Raw genomic sequence first — 23,302 nt, forward strand, 5'->3', positions numbered from 1 at the left:
AAAGACTAGCCATCTGTCTGTCTATCAATCATCTAAGTGGCACTGGTCTTTCAATCCACCAGATAAGCCCTAGTTTTGCTGAAAGGCCCAGAATTAACCTGATGCTACACTGTGCTCTTCCAGAAGTTACTCACTTTCTCTGCCATGGTGAAACCATCTGAGTCTTTAAGAAGAAGGCAAATGTGTGCCAAGAAGAGAAAATTAAGAATTAAAAATTCGGTGACCACTGTTTTGAATGACATCACTTTCCTTTTCTGTAATAAGGGACAATTGAACATGTGACTCATCTTTTAAAGTAATTAAGCATCCAAAATACAGGACTCTATTACACAAGCAAACAGTCTTCCACGTCCAACAATATAACAATAAAATAAGACATTCAAAGGCCCTGTTCTTAGTAAGAAGGAATATAAACATCATTTGTTTGCTGTTGGTTGGGGGATATTTGAAGCTCATGAATGTAAGTTCTCCAAATGATGTGGTCCCTGTGGCCTTTTTCAAACAATTTAATACATATGAGACCTGGGGCTAATTTAAAGGATGAGTTGGGTAGGAAATTTGGAGTGAGGAAGAACCTTGGGATAATTCTTAAAAATCAAAGACAAGTTCTAATGAACTGGGTGGCGTTGATAGAGCCATCAAGTTCATTCTCCACTATATTAAGGAAATGATCTCACAGTGATAATACAAATGATGTTCATATGATTCATGAAATATTTTTCTTTTTAGAAAGTTAATTGTGAATGGATTTCATAGCTCCTTAGATTCAGAAAGCACATTACATTTCGGTAATTTACGTATTCTCTGGGAAGGGATTTCACAAATATTTGGAAAAAGGTTTGGTTTAGGGTAAATTAGCTGCAATGAGTTCTTTTTTAAAAAATCATGAGACATAGAATAAATTTCTTTACTGTCAAATTAGAGCTCTGGTTCCTACTTTATCACCAGCTGAATTTCACTTTTGTTGCAGGTTTCTGCCCCTGTAACTTAAAAAACCCAACATTTCCTAAACTCCAATCAAGGTCACATGCTATTCAAGCCACCTGGAAAGCTTTCCAGTCTGCTCTTTGGATAAACCACTCATCCCTCAAGATGCACCACAATTTTAACTCCTGTGAAGTCATCTCTGATTCACTCTATCGTTCCTCCGTCTGTGATTCAACAACACTTTGAACACATCCCTATACAAACATTTACTCATTTTTACTATAGTTTCCAGTTACATGTATGTATCTACAGCTGGGCTGTGCCTGGCTCCACGCCTGGTACACAACCCACCTTAAGTACTTTTTATGATTATTACTTCAGTCATCATCATCACCTATATGTATACATGTATCTCGAGTCGTCTGTGTCTATCTGTAATTAACATAGTGAGGTTACATATTACATCTCTCTTGACTCTCAGGATAACCACACATGACTGTAAAGACAGCTATCCTTAATCTCATTTTTAGATAAGGAAAGTGAGAGGGCTGAGACTCACAAGTCTTATCCTGTATTCCGTGGGGGATAAATGGGAGACAGAAAATCGACTCCCTTTTTCTGACTTCAACTCTAGCGTGCTATATTTAATTAAGTAAAAGTTTTAGAGCCACATGGTCATAAATTTACTCCTCGGAGCTCTCCTTTTATTTAAATATATCTCAGGTACACAAAATTGGATTAATCATATCCCTAGGTTTATCACAGTCATCACTAGTTCATGCACATCCCTGATTTTTTTGTGTATGTATTTTAATGACTAATATCCATGAATTCACCACTCATTCCTACAGCTAAAACACTGCCATTAACATCTATATCAATATGTATGCTTCTCCTTCCCCATCTTGCCAACTCTTGATTTATTGTCCACTTGAAGGATTCTTTAATTTGAATTTTTATCATTCCTTTTTCTTTTTTACGATTAGTTTAGTTGACTTTTTCTTATTTTTGAACTTTATGTTAAAAGGATCACATTGTATGAAGTCTTCTGGAACTTAATTTTCTTAATTCAACATTACTATATTTATCCATGCTATTTTGTGTAATTTTAGTTCCTTAATTTTCAATATTTAAATTATAGTATATTCATAAAATGAAATATTAACTATTGCTGTATTCACAGAAATTTGGGTCCTGTTCAGTACTTTTTTTGCTAATATGAATAATGCTGCTATGAATATTTCAATATCCTTTTGATTATATACCTGGGAGAATTGCTGGGTTGTAAGTTATATAAATACTTAACTTCACAGGGAAATGCCAAGTTGCTTTTATAAAGCAATTGTAACAATTTATAAACCCATCAAGAAGGTAGGAGTTCCCGATTTACATTTTCTGCAATTACTCTCAGGCGTCTTATATTTTGTCAATCACGTAAAGTAAAATGGTATCTCAGTATGGCGTTGATTTGCTAATGAGGTTGAGAGTACCTTCATACATTGGCCATATCTATTTCTTTTTATTTGTAAAACTGTATTTGTCATACAAACCCTTTGTCAGTTATATGCATTGTTAGTATCTTCAGCTGGTTTGTATGTTGTCTTCTGACTTTCCTAGTAAATGACTTAACTGCTCATAGTTTACAACTGCATCTTTCTCAAAAGAGCTGTACTTGGCCAATAGCTCTGCCTCACCCAAACCCTGGGGGTCAGCTTGCAGCCAATAACTGACTAAGACACAGACACTGGAGGCTGGTCCCCTTACCTCAGGGCAAGACTTACTCTGTGGTACAATTCATGCTCCAGAGCTTCCCTCGGGATTACGCTGAAGCTCGACTCCAGCTGAAACCACATCCTTGCTCAACTCATTCCCCTCCCTATGCTTTTTTCGTTTCCCTAAAGGTTATTCCTGAAAGCAGATCCTCAATAAATTACTTGCACAAAATTTTTTCTCTCTTAGGTCCTCTTTCTAGGGCATACTACTGAAAAACTGAGATATCCTGCGATGAACACTTTTTAAATTTTGTAGAGTCAAATTTACAGTCATTTATGATTTTCCCTTCTAAAAATCTGTCTTTTCTATCCCCAGGGTCAGAAAGATGTCATGATCTGTATTTCCAGTATTTTTCCAGTATTAATTTTGCTTTTGACATTTAAGTTTTCAATCATTCTAAAGTTGATTTTTGTATATAGTGTCATCCAATAATTTACTGTATATGTCAATAATTATTTTGTCCAAGGTGATTTGTTAAATTCCTTCATCATGTATCTTCTTTAGAAAACTGGTGATTTACTCAACACATTTTAAAATGCTCTTTATATATTAAAGGCCTTGCTTGGTGTTGGGGATATAAATGTAAAATGATAATACAGACCACCTCCCCCCACACTGTCAAGGGCTTCCAGTAGAGTGGGAAAGCAGAATGCACCAACAGTGGAAGTATATACAAAACAAATTAGCATCTCCTAGGAGATAAGATTTCTTAGAGGAGGTGAAACTAAAAGAACAAGGGTTTTCTAGTTGTGAAAGGGATAATTCATGATAATTTCTAAATTGAGGAAACTTTTTTTTTTTTATAAAAGCACAGATTGTAAACCATCATACAACATTTTAGAATGCCTCTAGTTTTATACGCCACAAAAAGTACGACAGCAGGTAAGAACAGAGAAGTAGCCAAGGGTCTACTTATAAAGGACTTTTTCAATAGTGGACCTTAATTTACACCTTGTATCTCCCAGCACACTCCCCTTCTCTTTGCAGGTGGCTTCCACTCTTGCTACTAGTTGGAGGAAATAATGTGCCCAAGGTTTGGCATAGTACTCTAGTCCAATGGATACAGAGATTGGCCTAAGTGTGGGCACGTGATGCAAACAGGCATAATCAGAATCCTATGAGATTCATGTATAGATGTTAATAGAAAGAAGTATTTTCTGATAAAGTTGCTTAAGTGGAGCTAGAACAATCATGTTCCCTACTACATGGATAACAGCTGAGTATAGCAGTAGAAAATAAAGCCCACATTCACAGGAAAAAAAAAAAAAGATGAGACAGTAGCAACATGAAACCCACATAAAGTTAATGTTGCACTGAAGTCCCTGTTGCATTACCTGAGGACTTACCTCCTACAAATCTTTAATTCTGCTAGCTTCCCAGGTTTATTCTCAGGAATATAAGGCAGTCAATTATCTTTTTTTTTATTAAGCTTACTGATATTGTCTTATGTTTTCAACTGAGGGAGAATTAACTGAGACAAGCAATGACTATCTGATGGCAACAGGGGAGCCGTCAGAGGGCTATTTTCAGGGGAGTGTCATGGTTAGACTTGTCTGCTGGAAAACTTCCTGTGGCCACAATGTGGAGGGTAGATTCTTGGCGGCGGGTGGCAAGAAAATCAAGTAGAAACAAACAAAAAAAAAAAAAAAGGAAAAGGAAACTGATATACAGCAGGTATACCTAAGGATTAGCTGCCTGATTATGCCCAGCACTAGACATGGTTACATCACCTCCTTCCCTCCCTTTCACTCTCTTTAAAACAGGCAGACTATCTGTATCAAATGGTTTAATTACAGGGTTTGTTTGGGTTTTTTAGAATTCTTGAAAAAATGTTGATACATCATTTTACTCTTGAGAATAAAAAAGAACAAAACATTTTAAAACTTGTATTTCTGTCAGTTATAAGTTAGAGATCTTTATATGAGCTAAGAGAAGACCAAAATGTTTTAAGCATTAAAATCATCCACAACCCCAACCATCAAAGAAAAATGGTTAAAATTGTACTGTCTAATCCTTAGGCTCATAAAAATGTGAAGGTACTGGTTTTTAAAAATACAATGTAATTCATTCCATGTTTATCCAGATACTATACCCTGAATAATTTCCCATATAAATATACTTTGAATATTCAGCAGCTACATTTCATGGTATGGATGTACTATACTGCTTAACCATTAGTTTGTTTTGGAGACTTCGGTTGCTTCCAGTTTTTGTAATTTTAAAGAATGTTGCCATAATCATCCAACATGTAGATCTTTTTCTGCATTTTTCAATTTCGGGTTGTATAAATTCCTAATGGCATTGCTAGGACAGAGGTTATATACATTTTTGAGACTGTTTGCACAAAAGAACTTTGCAAATTAGACTATATGTTGTATTTCAGCAGAGTATGACAAATCTGAAGTGACAGATGAGCCCAGTTCCCAGAATCTCACTGCACTGAAATGTGTGGGGCAATCAGAATTGGCTGCTCTCCTGCATTTGGGGCATAATGTGATGGACTGATTTCTCCCTCTGCAGCATTTTTGACTGATACAAATTCTTCAAAGTTTCTTTGCCATAGGAACAAAATATTCTAAAAAGCACAGAACTTGAGATTTGGAGTCTCGGCTGAATTTTTCCAAGTTTCTTTGGGGATAAAGTAGATTATGAAGTGTGTTCCTTTCCTGAAGACAGGAAATGAGATCTACAGATTGAAGGCCTTTTTTAAGAACAAACTATACCAAGATTCTCACTCTTAAGGTCTTGTTTAGTCTCTCCCAACAGCATTTGAGAATTTGAGTAATCTATCAGAAAACACGCAGGTTTTGCAACCAGCCTAACTTGTCAGATGAACCCAGGTTCCATCAATTATTTGTTGTGTTAATTGAATTACCTTCTGCAAATTATTATCTCTGAATTAAAATCAGGGGGGCTATGAATAAATATCTTACCAGGTGGATATTTTAATTAAATGAGAAAATTCAGGAAAAGCAATCAGCATAGTGTGTATCTCTGTCTTAATCTGAGACTCCCTGAGATCAAAATGTGAGGCATGCATATGGCTTATCCTGGAAGTGATCTTCCAGAGCAAGAGTGGAGGTCCAGAGAGGAGCCCAGGAAAGAAGGGAAAACCAGCACAAGGATGTTATTGAGTTGTCACTAGTGCCGTTGACTGGTGCTTGACTTCTTCCTTCCCCAGAGTGTTATGACATGCATCTTAGAACCCTTTACCCAAGGAAAAAAGAGGGACGTATTCACTCACCAGCAACCATCCACCACTAGTCAAGGAGAGCTCTAGGGCATGCGTTTCCAGGTTATTTGTCAGGGGATTCCTGGATATCCTCCAGCAAGATATATATATGAGGGGCAAGGTCCACTGGCTGCAGCTGCACAAAGCTAGTCAGAATTAGTCACTACAGCAAAAGTCGAGCAAATGATGGGCACAAGCAGATATTTGGGCACAAGAATTTTCAGTGACACACAAGTGGTGTCTGGATTCATTTCCTACTGCTATTGTAACACATTATCACAAATTTAGTGACTCAAAAACAACACAAATGTGTTACCTTATGGTTCTGGGGATCAGAAGTTCAAAGCGGCTCTTACTTGGCTAAGGCGGAGGTGTCGGCAGGGCTGCATGCCTTCCAGTGGCTCTAGGAGGGGCCCCATCTCTTGCTGTTGCCAGCTCCTACTGGCTTTTCTTATTCCTTGGCTCACGGAGCTCTTCCAGCAACGGCCGGGCTCTGGCTTCTCCCCCTCTTATCACGCTTCCTTCTCGAACTCTGACACACCTCCCTCCCTTTTATAAGGACGCTTGTGATTACATTAGGCCCACCTGATAATAGGTGCTAAACTTTCATCTCAAGATCATTCATCACACCTGCAAAGTCCCTTTTGCTATGTAAAGTAACATCCTCCCAGGTTTCCTGGATCAACACATGCACATCTTTGGGGAGTCATTATTCTGCCTACCATAGCGTCCAGCATAGGAATCTAATAAATGTGTATTAGGTTTTCTTCCCTTGCTGGTCACTGAGTTTCTATCTTCTCTCCACTCCACTCCACCTGACACAAATTTGAATCAAGTCAGTAGGTAGTAAGTGGCTAGGCAAAGCCACAAATTCACATCACCTGGTTGAAAATCAATTGATTTTTGGAGTCTTGGCAATCAACTTATTGTTGGATATGGTCAAAAACAGGGTTGTTGATGTTGCTAGCGTGGGCTGGTGTGATGCAGGACTGAGCGAGGATGGGCCAATAATGAGAATGAGAAATTCCACCCAAAAGGCTGCACTGGAAGCCCTGACAATTTTAGATTCCACCTCCAATGTGATTATTAGTAAACTGCTTTCAATTGTCTGAGAACGGAAATTTACTCTTTTTAAGTTGCCAAAGATGGATAACTTTGACTAAAAGATAAATTTGCTGCATCTAAAACAGATCATTGTTCATCTGATATCTTGAATAAATACTAAATGAGACGTATTATTTAGCGTGACTTTTTAACAGGACAAAACTTTGCTCAGATTTTTGGTGAAAATCAACACTTGAATAGAAGATACAGGTGAAATTTCAAGTAATGGTGCTCCAAACTGAATATTTACAATAAATGTATCATTTAAAAAACTAAATAAAATAAACATCCACATAACCACCATACAACTGCAAAAAACAAAAAGAAACATGTTACCATAAGGTAGTACACAATTACACAATTCTTTGTGCCTTGACAATTCCTGTGTTTCTTTCTGATCCCATTCCCTGCCCTATTAGTAATTGTGTATATATTATTATATAGTATTCCTTTTCTTTCCTTGATAGTTTTTACAAATTGTTTACACATTCTTAAACAGTATATTGTTAGTATTTTATGTAAATGGACCATATCGTATGAGTTTGGTCATTCAATCATTTACCTAGCTTCAATTGATTCAGTGCTTACTGATGTGTATTAATTCACTGCATTAGTAAACCACTATTTACTTACCCACCCTCTTGCCAACAGAGTGGCTTCCTCTGGTGGTATTTGTTGTTGCTTTGTTTTTGTTTCCCCCTTGGCTGTTACAAACTAATGAACATGTTTGTACTTGACTCTTCGTGCACACGTGTGAGAATTTCTCTAAAGTATAAATCCAGGAGATGAACTGCTTGTTTGTCAGGTAGGGGTAATTTCAAATTAGGAAAGAATTCTAAATTGTTTTCCAAAGAGGCTGTAAAAGTCACTAACCGACAGCCATGTGAGCTGTTTTATTCTAACTTCTTACCAAAACTTGATATTAGCAGACTAAAATTTTCCCATTGTAGCAAATACAAAATGGTGTACTTTGTAAATGTAAATGTATAAAAGTTTATTTTCATGGTAGTGCTTTTGTGTCTTGTTTATAAAGTCATCCCCGACCCCAAGGTCACATAAGATATTCTCTATGTTATTTTCTAAAATTTGATTGTACTCCTTTGAATGCGAGTCTTTAACTGGGATTGATTTTTATATACAGAGATATAAATCCAACTTAATTTTTTCCAGTAAAGATACCATTTTATCCAGTATCACCAATTAACTAGTCTCTACTTTACCCAATGTTTGCACTGCACATTTTGTGATATATCAAGTTTCCATATATTTGTGAGCTGGTTTCTGCTATTTCTATTCAAGTTTCATTTATCTATTTTCCTGCCCCTAAGCTAACACTACACTTTTAACTACTAGTGCTTTATGCAAGGATCTTAATATCCAATATGTCCTTCACTTTTGTTTTTCTTCCCCCCTCAGAAACATATTGGCTTTTCTTAGCTTTTCCTCCTCCATAAAAAGTTTATAATCCATTTAGAATTTTAGAATCAATTTGTCAATTTGCACAAAAGCCTTGGTAAGAGTTTCACAGGAATAGATAAATTTGAGAAAACTTGATAGTTTTAAACGTTTTGAGTCTTTTTATTCATAAACATGATATATCTTCCCATTGGTTTAGATCTTTAATGCTTTTAAATTTTTATAAATTTGCCTCTAAGTCTTGAAAATCCTTCTTAAATTTCTTCTTATAAGTATGTAGATAGACAATATTTTGTTGTTATTCTAAACTATATCATTTTAATATTAACATTTCTAACACTGATTGCTAAAGCACAGAAGTGCAATGAGCATTTTATAAGACAATATTGTTTTTGATCAACATTGCAAAATACCTTGTTCAAGTCTAGTAGTAGCTAGTAATACATATGTGAATAACGATGGCAACATTGTGTCTTCCTTTTCTATATCTACGTCCTTATGTCTTTTTTTCTTGTCCTGGACTTGTAGGAAATCATCAAAAGAAAGTGGCTATGGTGAGCATTTTTGTCTTGTGTATGTTTTAATATTTCTCTACTAAATATCCCTTCTGATCCTAGTTTTGTCCTTCGTGCAGATTGAATTTTAGTGAATGCTTCTTTTATACCCACTGAGATGGTCATCCATTTTTCTCTTTGAATCATATGCTAACGTAATGAATTTATGCTAATTTCTGTTTTATATTGAACCTACTTTGCCATCTGAGGAAATCTAACTATCCATGATGTATTACGTATTTTCAGATTGTTGATTTTTTTCGTCTTAATAATTTGTTAGGGATTTTAGCATATAAGTAGAAGTAACATATAGTTCTTATTTCTTATGCTATCTTTACTTTGGATATAAAGAATAGCAGACATTAAAAATTTTGTGGTGTAGATAGAAAGTCCACTTAAATCAAATCGAAATCACTAATATATTCTGATTTCTACTATTTAATTTTCTCACTTTTTTCATTTTTCTCTATTGAGACTTTTCTCTATCCCTTACTTTTTAACCTTCTCAAATTTGGAAAGTATAACTTTGTAGTGGCTACTCCAGAAATATTTTGCCAAATATCTTACAAAGTTTAAAATTATGTATTTGTCCTACTTTTAAACACTGGTAAACATCCAATTTCCATTCTCTATGTGATACTTTTGTTCAGTAGTTTAGTCCTATGTTGTCTTTATAATCTCCTAATAATTACTTTGGGAATATTATTGAGACGATTATATTAATTGACATATGTAAAGTACCTAGATAGTGCCTGGAACATACTAACAGTTACATTAATGTTTGCTAATATTATTTTTATTGCCACTGACATTTTAAATTTTATTATTTCTGTATTGGGGTTGGCTAGGATATGCTGCAGTAACAAAGAGAAACCCTAGTGCTTTACAAAACATAGTTTTATGTTTTGACTTTGTGTTTCTTTTCACTTCTACCACATGCCCTACAAGAGTTGGCTCCATCTCTATTATTCATCAGTTTTACTCCAGAACCTAGGTTGACAAAAAGACAGTATATAGAATCATCCTAGAAAAAAATGCTTAGGCTAGAAGAGGCACATATCAATTCCCCTCACTAGTCATGGGCCAGAATTGTTTACATAGCAATCCAGAAAGTACAGTCTTAGCATGTGCCGAGAAGTTAGAGAATTGGAAATATTCAATAATCAGCATTAATGAATAACATATCATCTTTTGTAATTTCCCTATATTTTTGTCTTAAAATTTTACCAGCTTAACATCCTGGATTCTTGCTTTAACTTCTTATTTTTTGCACTTCAGGAGTTCTTAATTGCTTGCCATTTCAATGATGCATTCAAAAGTTTTATTTTATATTTTATCTACTAGTATTTTTTGAATTTTTAGAAAAACAGTATAGTACTGGTACAAAAGCAGACATATAGATCAATAGAGCAGGATAGAAGGCCCAGAAATAAACCCACACACTTATAGTCAATTCATCTATGACAAGGGAGGCAAGAATATACAATGGAGAAAAGACAGTCTCTTCAGTAAGTGGTGCTGGGAAAACTAGACAGCTACATGTAGGAGAATGAGATTAGAACATTCTCTAACACCACATACAAAAATAAACTCAAAGTGGATTAAAGACCTAAATGTAAGACTGGATACTGTAAAACTCCTAGAGGAAAACATAGGCAGAACACTCTTTGGCATAAATCACAGCAGTATTTTTTTTCAAACGAGCTCCTTGAGTAATGCAAATAAAAGCAAAAATAAGCAAATGGGATCTAATTAAACTTAAAAGCTTTTGCACAGCTAAGGATACCATCAACAAAACGAAAAGACTACCTACAGAATGGAAGAAATATTTGCAAATGATGTAACCGACAAGGGACTAATTTCCAAAATATACAAACAGCTCACACAGGTTAATATCAAAAAACAAAACAAAACAAAACAAAACAAAACAAAACAAAACAAAACAAAACAAAACAAAACACCAAGCAACCCAATCAAAAAATAGGCAGTAGACCTAAATAGACATGTCTCCAAAGAAGTCATCCAGATGGCCAATAGGTACATGGAAAGATGCTCAATTTCGCTAATTGTTACAGAAAAACAAATCAAACTGCAATGAGGTACCACCTCACACCAGTCAGAATGGCCAGCATTAAAAAGTCTAAAATAATAAATGCTGGAGAGGGTGTGGAGAAGAAGAAACCCTCCTACACTCTTGGTGGGAATATAAATTGGTGCAGCCACTATGGAAGACAGTATGGAGGTTCCTTAAAAAACTAAAAATAGACTTACCATATGATCCAGCAATCCCACTCCTGGGCATATATCCAGAGAAAACTATAATTCAAAAAATAAGACATGGAAACAACCTAAATGTCCATCCACAGATGAATGTGTTAAAAAAAAAATGTGGGGTGTGTGTGTGTGTGTGTGTGTGTGTATAAAATAAATATAAATATAATGGAGTATCAGCCATAAAAAAGAATGAAATAATGCCATTTTCAGCAACATGGATGGATTTAGACATTATCATATTAAGTGAAGTCAGACAGAGAAATATCATTTGATGTCACATATATGTGGAATCTAAAGAAAAACAGAAATTTTATTTACAAACCCAAAATAGATTCATGGACATGGAAAACAAACTGTGGTTACCAGGCAGGGGAAGTGGGAGACAGGCACAGATTAGGAGTTTGGGATTAACAGATACACACTAATATACATAATATAGATAAACAGTAAGGACTTAACTATAGAGCACAGGGAGCTATATTCAATTTCTTGTAATGAGCCATAATGGAAAAGAAACTGAAAAAATGTATATGTATGTATGTGTATAACTGAATTGCTTTGCTGTACACCTGAAACTAAGATTGTAAATTGACTACACTTCAATAAAAAATAAGAATTAAAAAAAAGCTATGAGAATATATTGTACAGCACAGGGCATGAAGCCAATATTTTATAATAACTTTAATGGCATATAAACTATAAAAATTTTGAACCACTATGTTGTAGACCTGAAACTAACTTAACATTGTAAATCAGCTATATCCTCAATAAAATATAAATAAATAACCCAGTGGGGGAGAAATGAGATCATATACCTTCAGTGGTCTTATAAATGAATGAATGAATGAATGAATGAATGAATGTATGTATGTTAAGGGAAACAATCTCATCCTATTTTTCACTAAGTAACTCTGCAAGGACAGCAAGTCACTTCTCTTCTTTGCGTCTGTCTTCCTTCCACCATAAAGCATGTGTGTCGGTGTAAGTAACCTTTAAGGGTGTGCCCAACATACCCCTCATCTTTCAGTTTATTTCACTGTAGAATAATACTTATTTTTATAATGGCTTTTGACCATCTCAAATTCTAAATCCAATATTCCTTTTTCAGTGGCAGGCCTGTTGCCACTTAAGCCATTCCGGCAGCTCTTGACTTAAAAGTACTATCAGAGAATGGATTCTTGACCTCTTCTTGCTTCCTGTAAACATGCACTAGGAGCATAAAGAGCTTTTAGAAAAGAGGCACCTTCTGCTCCCATGGAGTTTCTTGGCTCTGCATGATCTCAGTCTCACCTCTCTCCTGCAACACTTGCCACTGAGTACAGAAAGGATACCAAAGTATTCCTTACAGAACTAGGAAACTAAAGAAGGCAGTTTGATATAGTTTAACCTTCAAAAAAAGCTCTGGTCATCACCCAGCCCAGTCCCTGGACCCTCTCTGCCTAACCTGCATGTCCTGGTAGATTCCAAAGGGAAAAGGGAAACACCATTATCATTGTTTCGAAAGACCATCATGTTTTTCAAAATACAGGTATTTTCTCCTCATGATTAAATTTAATTCTCACAACTATTCTTGATATAGGTGCCATTATACCCTCTTTTGGATGAAGAAACTGAGATCCACACAGGGTCATTAATAGGTTCAAGACTTCACATTTGAACTACAGTCTGATGAAGGCAAGAGTCATTGTTAGTGAAATGATATGAGAGAGATAAATTGGAGTAAAAAGAACTACTTACCTCAAAGTAAAAAGTAGAGGATTCATGGATGAGGGGAGAGCCCCTCTGTCAAGATGGAACAATACACAGCGCCCACAGGAGCATCACGTACCCTCTGATGCTTGAAGCTGGAGAGACTTTGAACTCTGGCAGGAGGGGGTTAGTGTCCCAAACCTGAGGACATGACTTACTGCAAATTTCGTTTCTTTTTCTTTAAACTTCTCTTTGACATGATTTTAGATTTAAGGAAAATTTACAAAGTTTCCTTAAATAGTACAAATAATTATTGCAGTAATATAAATAATACAAAGAAGAGTACAAAGAATTCCTTTGTGTCTTCTCCCAGAGTCTTTAAATATTAACACATTTCCACATTTGTTTTATCATTCCCACACACACAGCTTTTTCTGAACCATTTGAACGTAAGTTACAGACAGGATGACTGTTAATAATTCAGTGTATATCTTCTAACCACAAGGACATTCTGTTATGTAACCATAGTACAGTTACAAAATCAGGAAATTAACATTGATCTAATTCTGTTACCTTCAGATTGCATTCATGGTTTCCCATGTGTCCCTAGATTGTCCTTTGTATCAAAAGAAAATCATGGATAAATCTGTCTTTCATGACATTGACATATTTGAAGCCACATATATTTTACAATGTCCCTCATTCTCAAGTTTTCACAGGATTAGTTTCAGGTTATGCCTTTTTGACTGGAATACCCCAGAGGTGATGCCGTGTCCTTCTCAGGGCATGAGGTCAGAAGGAACACGGTATTTATCCTACTCATGTAGATATTAACTTTGGTCACTGGTTCAGTTGGTATCTGCTACGTTTCTCCACTGTAAAAGACATATTTTTTCAGTTGCAGCCAAAAATTATAAGACAAAACTTTTGAGTCTAGGTAAGTTTCTTAGTCTGATTACTGTTTCACCAACCAGTACTATCTTGTATTATGATTCTTCCCTTAATCAATAAATAATATGATGCTCACCAAATGGTGATTTTTCTGATTTAATCATTCCTTCATCATTTATTGGCTGACCCTCTAATCCAAGGAAAAGCTTTTACTTCTTCCTCATTTATTTATTTGCTGATTTATTCATATTATCATGTATATCTGTTTAGAGCCCGTGTTGCAAGTTTCTTAACCTTCATGACCGTCAGTTCTTCCTCTGTAAAATGGCAATGGTAATATTTACCATCTTGATTTGCTGTGTTGATTAAATAAGTTAGTGTATATAAAGTTCTCAAAAATGTAAGAAATAAATCGGAGCTATTTGTATTAGTGATAATAATAATAATTGTATGACTCTCTTTTCACATAATGAGATTTACATGCTATCTTCTTTTTGTTATTTATTATCTCAGACAACCAATTTAACCTCTTGGTCTCATTTTTCTCACCTATAAAACAAAGGAGTTCAGTTAAATGGTCTCTAAATTCAATTACATTTCTAGTGTAAGAAACTAAGATTCTGTACCTACAGAATATTTGTAGATAAACCCATTTTCATCCAACAAACTCAAATATTCTGTAATAGCTTTGCAATATGAAATCTCCACAATTCTTAGTGTTATTCTAAAATTTCAAAGGATACATATTTTATCTGTGAATAAGCAGTTTGGGTATTCCATTTGATCGTACTTTGTTGGTCACTGCTATTTTCCAGCTATGCTGATGATTTTTGACAAAATGTGAAATAGCTGAAGACAGATGGCTTGCAGCTCCAACTGCTGGGGTTTATTTTCCTCTGCCAGCAAGGTCATTGATCCTTCCATGGACGGTGGCTTCAGACCACGTGATGGCTCTGATTTGCATATTAGAGAAAGAAGAATACAAATTTAAAATTTGTTTGCTAAAACATATAAGTCACATCATGCATTGTGAGCAGTACGTAGCTTGGAACTTTCTCATAGGTAGCCGGTAGCCTTACGCAAGTCTTTGCCTATGGTGAAAATGAAGACTATATTAATGGAAAGCTAGTAAATGCAATCATCTTATTATTAAACATTTCCCATGGGAGAGATTGTCTGGGATAATGGAAAGGGCCCTGGACTTGAATTTTGAATCTCTCGGCTTAAATTTCTATACTAACCAGTCCCATGAAGCAGATCAAGCTATTTACATTCTCTGAGTTTCAATTTCTTCTTACGTCAAACTGGAATCCTATGACACAAGTCATAAAGATATTCTGAGAAGTAAGTTTCAGTGAATGCACCTAGGTTATGGAGTATGTTCAGTAAGTACGAAAGGGAAAAAAAAAAAAACCTTAGGATAAAAAAGATCCAGGATAGCCAGAATAACCATCTTTAGCATTTTCTACTATTTCACCAACTGAACTTAGAAATTCAGGGAAGTCAATTTGAGCATTGAGAGTTCTAGGTAATGGTCACTATGACAGACCTAGCACAGCAGCCATACTGGGGGCGGCACAGCCCTGAGTGGCGCTCAGTCATGAGTCTTGGGCCTCATCTTAAAGACTGTGAGTACGTAATCTTACAGAATGCCTCAGACATCAATATTTTTAATCACTTCCCAAATGAATTTGATGTTTCAGAAGCCTTGTTCTAGAATTAAGAACAACGGAGAACATACCAAATGAGCCATCAGACTACCAAGTGAAGACCAGGCCTGGAAGCACTCAACCAGCTACCAGCAGTGCAGCGCTGATGCTGCATAGCGGTCGGTTAATACCTAGGACCTGTGAGTCCGTACATGAGCTACTTCACCGTGTAAGAGTAAGGCTCTGGAATCACATTTCCAGGTTCCCATCTGGACTCTACCATTTTCCACCTGTGTAAACTTGGCTCCTGACATAACACCCCTGAGTCTACTTCCTCATCTCTAAAATGAAGGCTGTCATAAGATTTAAGTGATATCATCTGGTGAAGTGCTTAGTCCAGCACTAGCAAAAATAACCACCAGATGAATATTAACGGCTTAACTATCCTGAACTCATCAGACGCTTTGAACAACTGTGCCTCTACACACGCTGTTTCCCACACTCCTCGGCTGAGCAGACTCCTCCTCCTCCTCCCTCAAGATAGAAGATCCTGTGTCAGAGTGCTGCTCTCCACCCTCTGTGTGTCCATCTCTGCCAGTGAACTCCTCCCCATCGTGCAAACCTTCCTGCTATCAGATGAACGTCCCGAACAACTGCCTGCCAAGTCCTAATTCACCTCCCCTTTTCCTGTCCTCCCTCACACAGACCACGCATGCTAGTCTTAGAGATGTGGTTCTTCTTACGCCCCTGTCTTTATTTTCCTGCTATTTTCTCTCTAAATACTTCCCCTGGGTGAGCTCTTGCTTTCTCTTATCTTCAGTTTGACATGTTGCTGATGCCAAAATCTACATCTCAAACTCATATTTTCTCCAAAGGCTAACACACATATAGCTATCAGTCTCCCCAAAATAGCCTTCTATGTGTCTTACAAACACTCCAAATTCAACATGCACAAAAACAGATTATCTCAACTAAGTTTTTTTCTTCAATCATCTCTTTTGTGTCACTTTGGAAAACAGTTTGGCAGTTCCTAAAAATATCAAACATAGACTTACCATATGATCTTATAATTGTACTCCTAGGTATTCACCCAGAAGAAATGAAAACAAATGTCTGCACAAAAATGTGTATACAAATATTCATAGGAGCATTATTCAGAACAGCCAAAAAGTGGAAACAACCCTCATAGCTGCCAGTTGATGAGTGGGTAAACAAAATGTGGCAGATCAGAATATTATTCAGCCATAAAAATTAATGAAGGGCTGGTACACAGTACAACATAGATGAAGTTTTAAAATATCATAAGTGAAAGAAGCCAAACACAAATTGTACAATTTATATGAAATTTCCAGAATATTCAAATCCATAAAAATATAAACAGATTAATGATGGGGAATGGGGTACGAGAGGATGAGAAGTGATTTCCGATGGGCATGAGGTTGCCTTTGGAGTGATGGAAATGTTCTAAACTAGATAGTGATGATGGCTGCACAACTCTGAATATTCTAAAAACCACTGACTTATACAGTTTAAAAGGGTGAATTTTATGTTATAAGAGTTATATCTCAATTTTTTAAAATCTCCTTTTCAATGATCCTTATTTCAATGTATAACATCAACACTCCTTCACCAGCACTTAACTAACTCTAGAAAATTTGGCAAAATCTTTGACTTTCTGTCATCCCCAACACATACAAAGATGTCAGATATCTTTAGTTTTCTTTTTAAATCATCTCCGTGATTTCCTATCATCAAAAAAAAGGAGGGGAGGATCATCTTTAATATAAGAACTAGGGCAAGAAATGTTAATTCTCAATTTTTCAGTGTGTCATAGTTTACAAAGTTCTGACCTTCATATATCATTTTCAAAACATCTCTATAACAATGGAAAAACAAAATAATTAAGTGATTTGCCAGGGTTATATAACTAAGCTGGTTTTGAACCCCGGACCTTTGGTTCCAAGTCCAACATTTATTTGACCCTGTGCATTGTGCATGCTGTGTGAACAGAGATCCAATCACTGGAAGTATCAGGAGTCTTTAATCCTAAAGAAAGGAAGGGAAAGATCAAAGAAATATGAGCAACTTCCCATTTAGAGCTGCTAAGTGGGGAGAACCAGCATCACATGAGGGTCCCCTCACTTCTTCCTGCTAGAGAAGTGGAAATTGTTCCAATGCCAGTCAGTAGACAAAGAGGGAGCAGCCAAGCCTTGGTAATCACCACCTGATAGTTCTCAATCTGGGCCTATTTTGCTTCTCAAAGGACATTGGACAGTGTCTGGAGATATTTGTGTCAGGACTGGGTGGGAGTTGTGGGCGTGCTACCAGAATCTAGTCAGCAGAAGCTGGAAATACTGCTAAACATCCTACAACGTACAAGACAGCTCTCCAAAGAGTTATCCAAACATCAATAGTGCTGAGGCTGAGAAACCCTGCACTAAATCTACTTTCAGTTACTAAGTCTTGCAAGCTATATTCCCAACTGGCAGGTCTCCGCTGTTTGGTTGCAAAGGACTCCCACCAAAACAGCCCATGGCCCAAGAGCCTCAGGCTTTGTTTAAAATAAAGAGTTCTTTTGAATTTAATTCAGCTGACCTAAAAGCCTTCATGGTTACCTACTATGCGCAAAGCATTAGGCTATGCACTATGGGGAAATATGTAAATGATTGTAACATGCTCCATGCCCTTCAGAAACATATAGTTTATTAAATGTGGCAACTTCCTAGAGAGCAAGGACCGTGTAGTTTCAGTTCCCGCATGATAGGTGTTCAGCAATTATTTATTAACTGAAGAAGAAAGGCCTCTCAGTAATTTTTCAAAATCTTCCCAATCCTTAAGTCCCACATCCAACTTTACCACTCACTTTTTGTTCAAGGTCTTTTTTTGTTTTTCTTTTAACGGAGGTACCGGGTATTGAACCTAGGACCTTGTGTGTGCTAATCAGGTGCTCTATCACTGAGCTATACCCTTCCCCCTTGAGGTCTTGCACTTTATACGTGACAGAGAAAATTGAGGCCATCCATATGAATCAACTTAGCCTCTGCTTCCCCTCAGCTACATTCATACTCATATTTCCTTCTCTCTTTCAAGTCTTGGAGAATGAGGCATCTGTCATGCTAGCCAAGGCCAACTCATCTAGAAAAACCTCCTTTTCAATGGTCCTTATTTATAATGTATAACAATCTCATCATCTTCAAGATCTGACTTGATCAATAAACAAATGTTGCGAAAAGATCAGCCCCCGTTCCTGACGAGCCAAATAACCCAGAGACAAGGTCTTGGAGCTTAGAAGAAAAGAAGCAATTTTATTGCCTTGTCAGGCAAAGGGGACTCACATCAGGCTAGTGCCTTGACAGCTGTGAACCCACCTTGGGGATGGGGTGGGGTTGTTATGTAGCCATGGCTCAAACAATAAAGCATTGATAAGAAGCCACAGAATCATTTTCTCATCAGAAGACTTAGAATGGTGACATGATGCCTCCAGGTGACCAATTCTATAGAGGCCAGCTGTTAGATCTCTTTATCTCGTAAGCACTCAAGGTGTGGTCTTCTTGGTAATTCGGGCTATTTTGTAAGGTTACAGTCCTGTGACCTTCTCCTTGGAGAAGGACTCAGAGACCAAGTTTGATCATTACTTTCAATTACTGGAATAAAGCAGAATCAGTAAGATCAATAGCTTTAGTCTTAACAATGGGCCTGGAACCGTGAGTAGCAACGAGTCAGTCAGGTCAGTTGCCCCTTTTAAGAACAAGCAAAAGAGTAAGCAATCTGTTAGCCTAAGTGTGGCCATTTTATTAATCCTCCTTCACTAACACCTAATTTATGTAAAGTACACAATTCAGTGATCAGAATATAGTAAATGTTCAATGAATATAGCTCGTACATTCCCCTTCCAGTCCAAGCCTCTTCCTTCCTGAAACAGAATATTCTTGTAATCTGTATCCACCTTTATTTTTCCCTTCTCTTTTGAGCCTACTTCTCTCTGTTCCCACTTTCTTAGTTTCCACACACTTAACATTCTGAAATCTGACTTTGCCTCTGTCACTCACTGCCATGGCTCTCAAAGATGAGGCTCTCCATGTTGCAACATTCCAAGCAAGAGTGATTTTTTTAATTCTTTGAAGCATGAGCCTCTTTCTAAAAAAAAAAAAAAGAATGACCACATATACCCAGACACAAAATGTTTTCATAGTATTTTCAAATGATTGAGTGATACATCCATTGACCCAAGTTAAAAAACACTGCGGTTAACAGAATTGAGTCCTCACTGGAGAACTATGCTGCATGTAACACTGTTTTATCTCCAGTGAAGTCCTCGGGCCAGGGATAAGGAGCTATTCTACCATGACTTCTTGAACACTTACTCCATGCCAGATGCCGAGTAGGAGACACACAGAGAGATAATAGAACAACATTTCTATCCTCAAGAAGCTCACATGAAGCGTTGTTCTCTCTGGGGGAGGAATGAGATTTGAGGTTTCAAATCTACATGTCTGGGAATATGTAATGGTATTTATGATAAGGGTAACCAAAGAAGGCATCCATGCTCACCACTATAACACAAACACCACTGAAAAAGTGAACCGAAGAAAAGGAATTCAAACACTGTTTGGCCTTGGACGTATTATGATTGAAGAGTAAACAAGAAAGATATCTAAGTGGAGAAATGGGTGAGATGCAGAAGGAGGGAGTGTCTAGTACTCATAAGGGAGATTTTGACCTGCTGAGAAGAATCTGAGGCTCAATCTGATTTGAGTCAAAAATCAAATTAGGTAAGATTTCAATGTGCATAGTTTTCAGATAATCTCCCAGATAAAAATGATAAATTCAGTTTTGGGGGAAGAAATTCAAATTTTACGAAGTTACATGATGATGGATAAAACCATGGTCATTTGAATCAGACAGATGTGATGGATCTAAATGTAGAACCATAGCCTGCTATGTCTGAGACCTTGAGAAAATATGTAACTTCACTAAGTGGTGGTAACTGCAAAATGAGAATAACAACAATACATAAGAGGTCATGTTGAGAATATTTAGTGAAATAGTACGTATAGGAGACTTAGTACAAAATACGGCACAGAATAAAGTCTGATTAAATTATAATGACATCTCCATTACTTTTACTGTGAGGATTTTTTAAACTAGATGCCCATTTATTAAGTCTTCAAGGCCAGGAAGCCAAATGTGCAAAATTCTCTAAAAATCAGTACATTTCTTATTGTTAAACTTGAGGACCGAAATAAATGCACAGCCTGAAAGTTGAGAGTTATGTTTTATTTGGCGAACATTTCTGAGGACACGAACCCCCTCGAGCCTGGGATGACAGCCTCTCAGATCCCTCTGAGGTGCTGCTCCCAAGAGGGAGGGGAGGAGGTAGGATATATGGAGTTTTACAACAAAGACCAGGTAGTTGGAACATTAAAAGACTACTTGTTAACTAAAGAAAACCAGACATCTCAAGTTAAAGAATTTAGCACTTTTCTATGTATGGAAGGAAGCAAACATTTGGGCTCATTGAATTCATTCCTTTGACAAGCACCTAGCTATCTAGGGCCAGTATCCTGTCCTTTCTTATTCTGAGTCCCCTCAGGGTGCACCACTGTGAGTGGCTGCAGAGGCCGGGCTGCAGGCTTGTCTTCACTGGGGGGGAGGCGGCAGCGGCTGATGACTTGATGGTTTCAGCATTCTTTGTTTACTGATATGGTTTGCAGTATTTTTCATTCACAAATTCCATATTCAGAAAAAAGAGCCAATTTTTGTTTTAATACTTCACAAACTATAACTTCCTGGCATCAGTTATTTGAAATGTTCTGTACTATCATCTATATTTGGGAGAATGGTGATTTATGTCCAGATTTATGAACCTAAGGCTCTCAGAGTTTCTCAATTATTACAAAAAGTTGAAATTAAGGAACATAATTCAATAATTAATTAGTTCATTCATTTATTCATTCAACACAAAAGGAAAGCATTCTATACGTCAGGTGGTGTGACAGGTATTAGGGACACAGAATAGAAAAGACAATGCCTTTACAGAGCTTACAGCTTTGTAAGGACATTTAAAAAATCATTTTATTTCCACAAGTAGTTAAGAGACACACACACAACAAAGATGGAAAATACAATGTTGAAAACAGTAAATGAGGGGGGAAAATCATTTTGCTAATGTAATTACAAACTGTGATGGGTACCTTGGAATAAAAGTTCAGCGAAGTATGAAATCACGTCGTAAGGAACCCGATCTCTTTAGAGGTTCAAAGAAAGCCTCCCTGGAGAAGTGACATTTGAGCCGTATTCTACAGGGTCAGTTGAGCGATGGGGGAGGTGAGGAGTTTCTCCAAGCAGAGGGAAGAGCACATGTTAGGTGTCTGCAGAAGGAGGGAGCAGTAATTCAGAGAAAGGGAAAGAAGGGAAAATCCAGTTCCACTTGCACCACTTAGATCTCCGTTCAGAAGAACTTTTCCTGAGAAGCATGGTTGACCGCAGTCTCCAGCCAACAAGTTTTGGCTCCTGCAAAGTGCTCATATTGAGCCAAGGCTTTGGCCAGTGTTCTCCCAACCAATGAGTAAGCACTGGGGGATGCTAGAGCCAGGTCACTCCCCATGGATATGAGATGCCTCTAACAGGCAACCTTTGCTTAGAGACTTCCCATCAACCTGGCCGACATTTTCCCAGAATTGCACTGCAGTCTGGGGCTCTTTCTGTTAATCCTCCTTCCTTCCCCCTTCTCCTCTCGTGGCTTTTAGATACCCATAGTGATCCGAAGACTCACTCTGCCTACTTCTGTTCTCTACCCTTTATCATTCACTCTCTTTAGATTGATCTCAAATGGACCATTTTCATCTTACAGCGGATTACCTGCGTAAAAATTGCTGTAAAATTACCAACACTTTTAGGTCAATGCTGACCCCATCTGACTTAAAATTGATGGCTCTGACATAATCCAGCCCATGATGGGTAGTTCCAGGTGCCTGTTCTTGTGGTGCCTCATGAGCAAGACTTCTATTTTTACCAGGACTCAGTTACACACAAGGAACCATTTCTCAAAAGGCATATGCAGATGGCATGGCCTTGCTTCAGAACCTTTGGGTACCTGTGCTATGATTTTCCCAACAGGGTTTACCGTAAACTCTATACATCTTTTCCTACCACTGACACTTATAATTCCATAGGGTCTGCTTAAGCAGCCTGCAACTGCTTACATTATACTTGCCCTGCAGCCAGACCTGCTGCCATTCAAGGCTATAAAGACCTGTCAGAATGGCTATCATCAAAAAGTCTACAAATAACAAATGGTGAGGATGTGGAGAGAAGGGAACCATTGTACACTGTTAGTGCGAATGTAAATTGGTGCAGCCACTGTGGAAAACACTATGAAAGTTTCTCAAAAAACTAAAAATAGAACTACCATAGGACCCAGCAATTCCACTCCTGATTATATATCCAAAAAAACCCTAAAAACACTAACTTGAAAAGATACATGCACCCCAATGTTCACAGCAGCATTATTTGCAATTGCCAAGGCGTGGAAACAACATAAGTGTCCATCAACAGATGAATGGATAAAGAAGATGTGATATATACATAACGGAATACTACTCAGCCATAAAAAGAATGAAATTTTGCCATTTGCAGCAGCGTGGGTGGACCTGGAGAGCATTATGCTGAGTGATGTAAGTCAGACAGAAAGAGAAATACTGTATGATATCACTTATATGTGGAATCTAAAAAATACAACAAGCTAGAAACTATAATGTAAATGAAGCAGACTCACAGATGTAGAGAACAAA

General features: G+C 37.1%; 3 long non-coding RNA genes across 3 annotated transcripts in view; 1 reads left to right on the forward strand and 2 right to left on the reverse strand.

Annotated features, from left to right (window-relative positions):
* The window catches only part of LOC116668035, a 139,421-nt gene extending 133,373 nt beyond the window's left edge, over positions 1–6,048 (reverse strand). The window contains exon 1 of the long non-coding RNA XR_004325081.1: positions 5,945–6,048. This is a non-coding gene — a long non-coding RNA (uncharacterized LOC116668035). The remainder of the gene's footprint in view (positions 1–5,944) is intronic.
* On the forward strand, positions 760–21,870 carry LOC116668036. The gene is made up of 3 exons (XR_004325084.1): positions 760–842; positions 15,030–15,034; positions 21,860–21,870. It is a non-coding gene; the product is annotated as an uncharacterized LOC116668036 (long non-coding RNA).
* Positions 13,040–23,302, reverse strand: part of LOC116668034 — a 119,524-nt gene continuing 109,261 nt past the window's right edge. Inside the window, exons 4-5 of the long non-coding RNA XR_004325080.1 lie at positions 14,604–14,813; positions 13,040–13,219 (exon numbers count right to left, since the gene is read on the reverse strand). This is a non-coding gene — a long non-coding RNA (uncharacterized LOC116668034). The remainder of the gene's footprint in view (positions 13,220–14,603; positions 14,814–23,302) is intronic.

This window comes from Camelus ferus, chromosome 13 (genome assembly GCF_009834535.1).
Source record: "Camelus ferus isolate YT-003-E chromosome 13, BCGSAC_Cfer_1.0, whole genome shotgun sequence".
Taxonomy (NCBI): Eukaryota; Metazoa; Chordata; class Mammalia; order Artiodactyla; family Camelidae; genus Camelus; species Camelus ferus.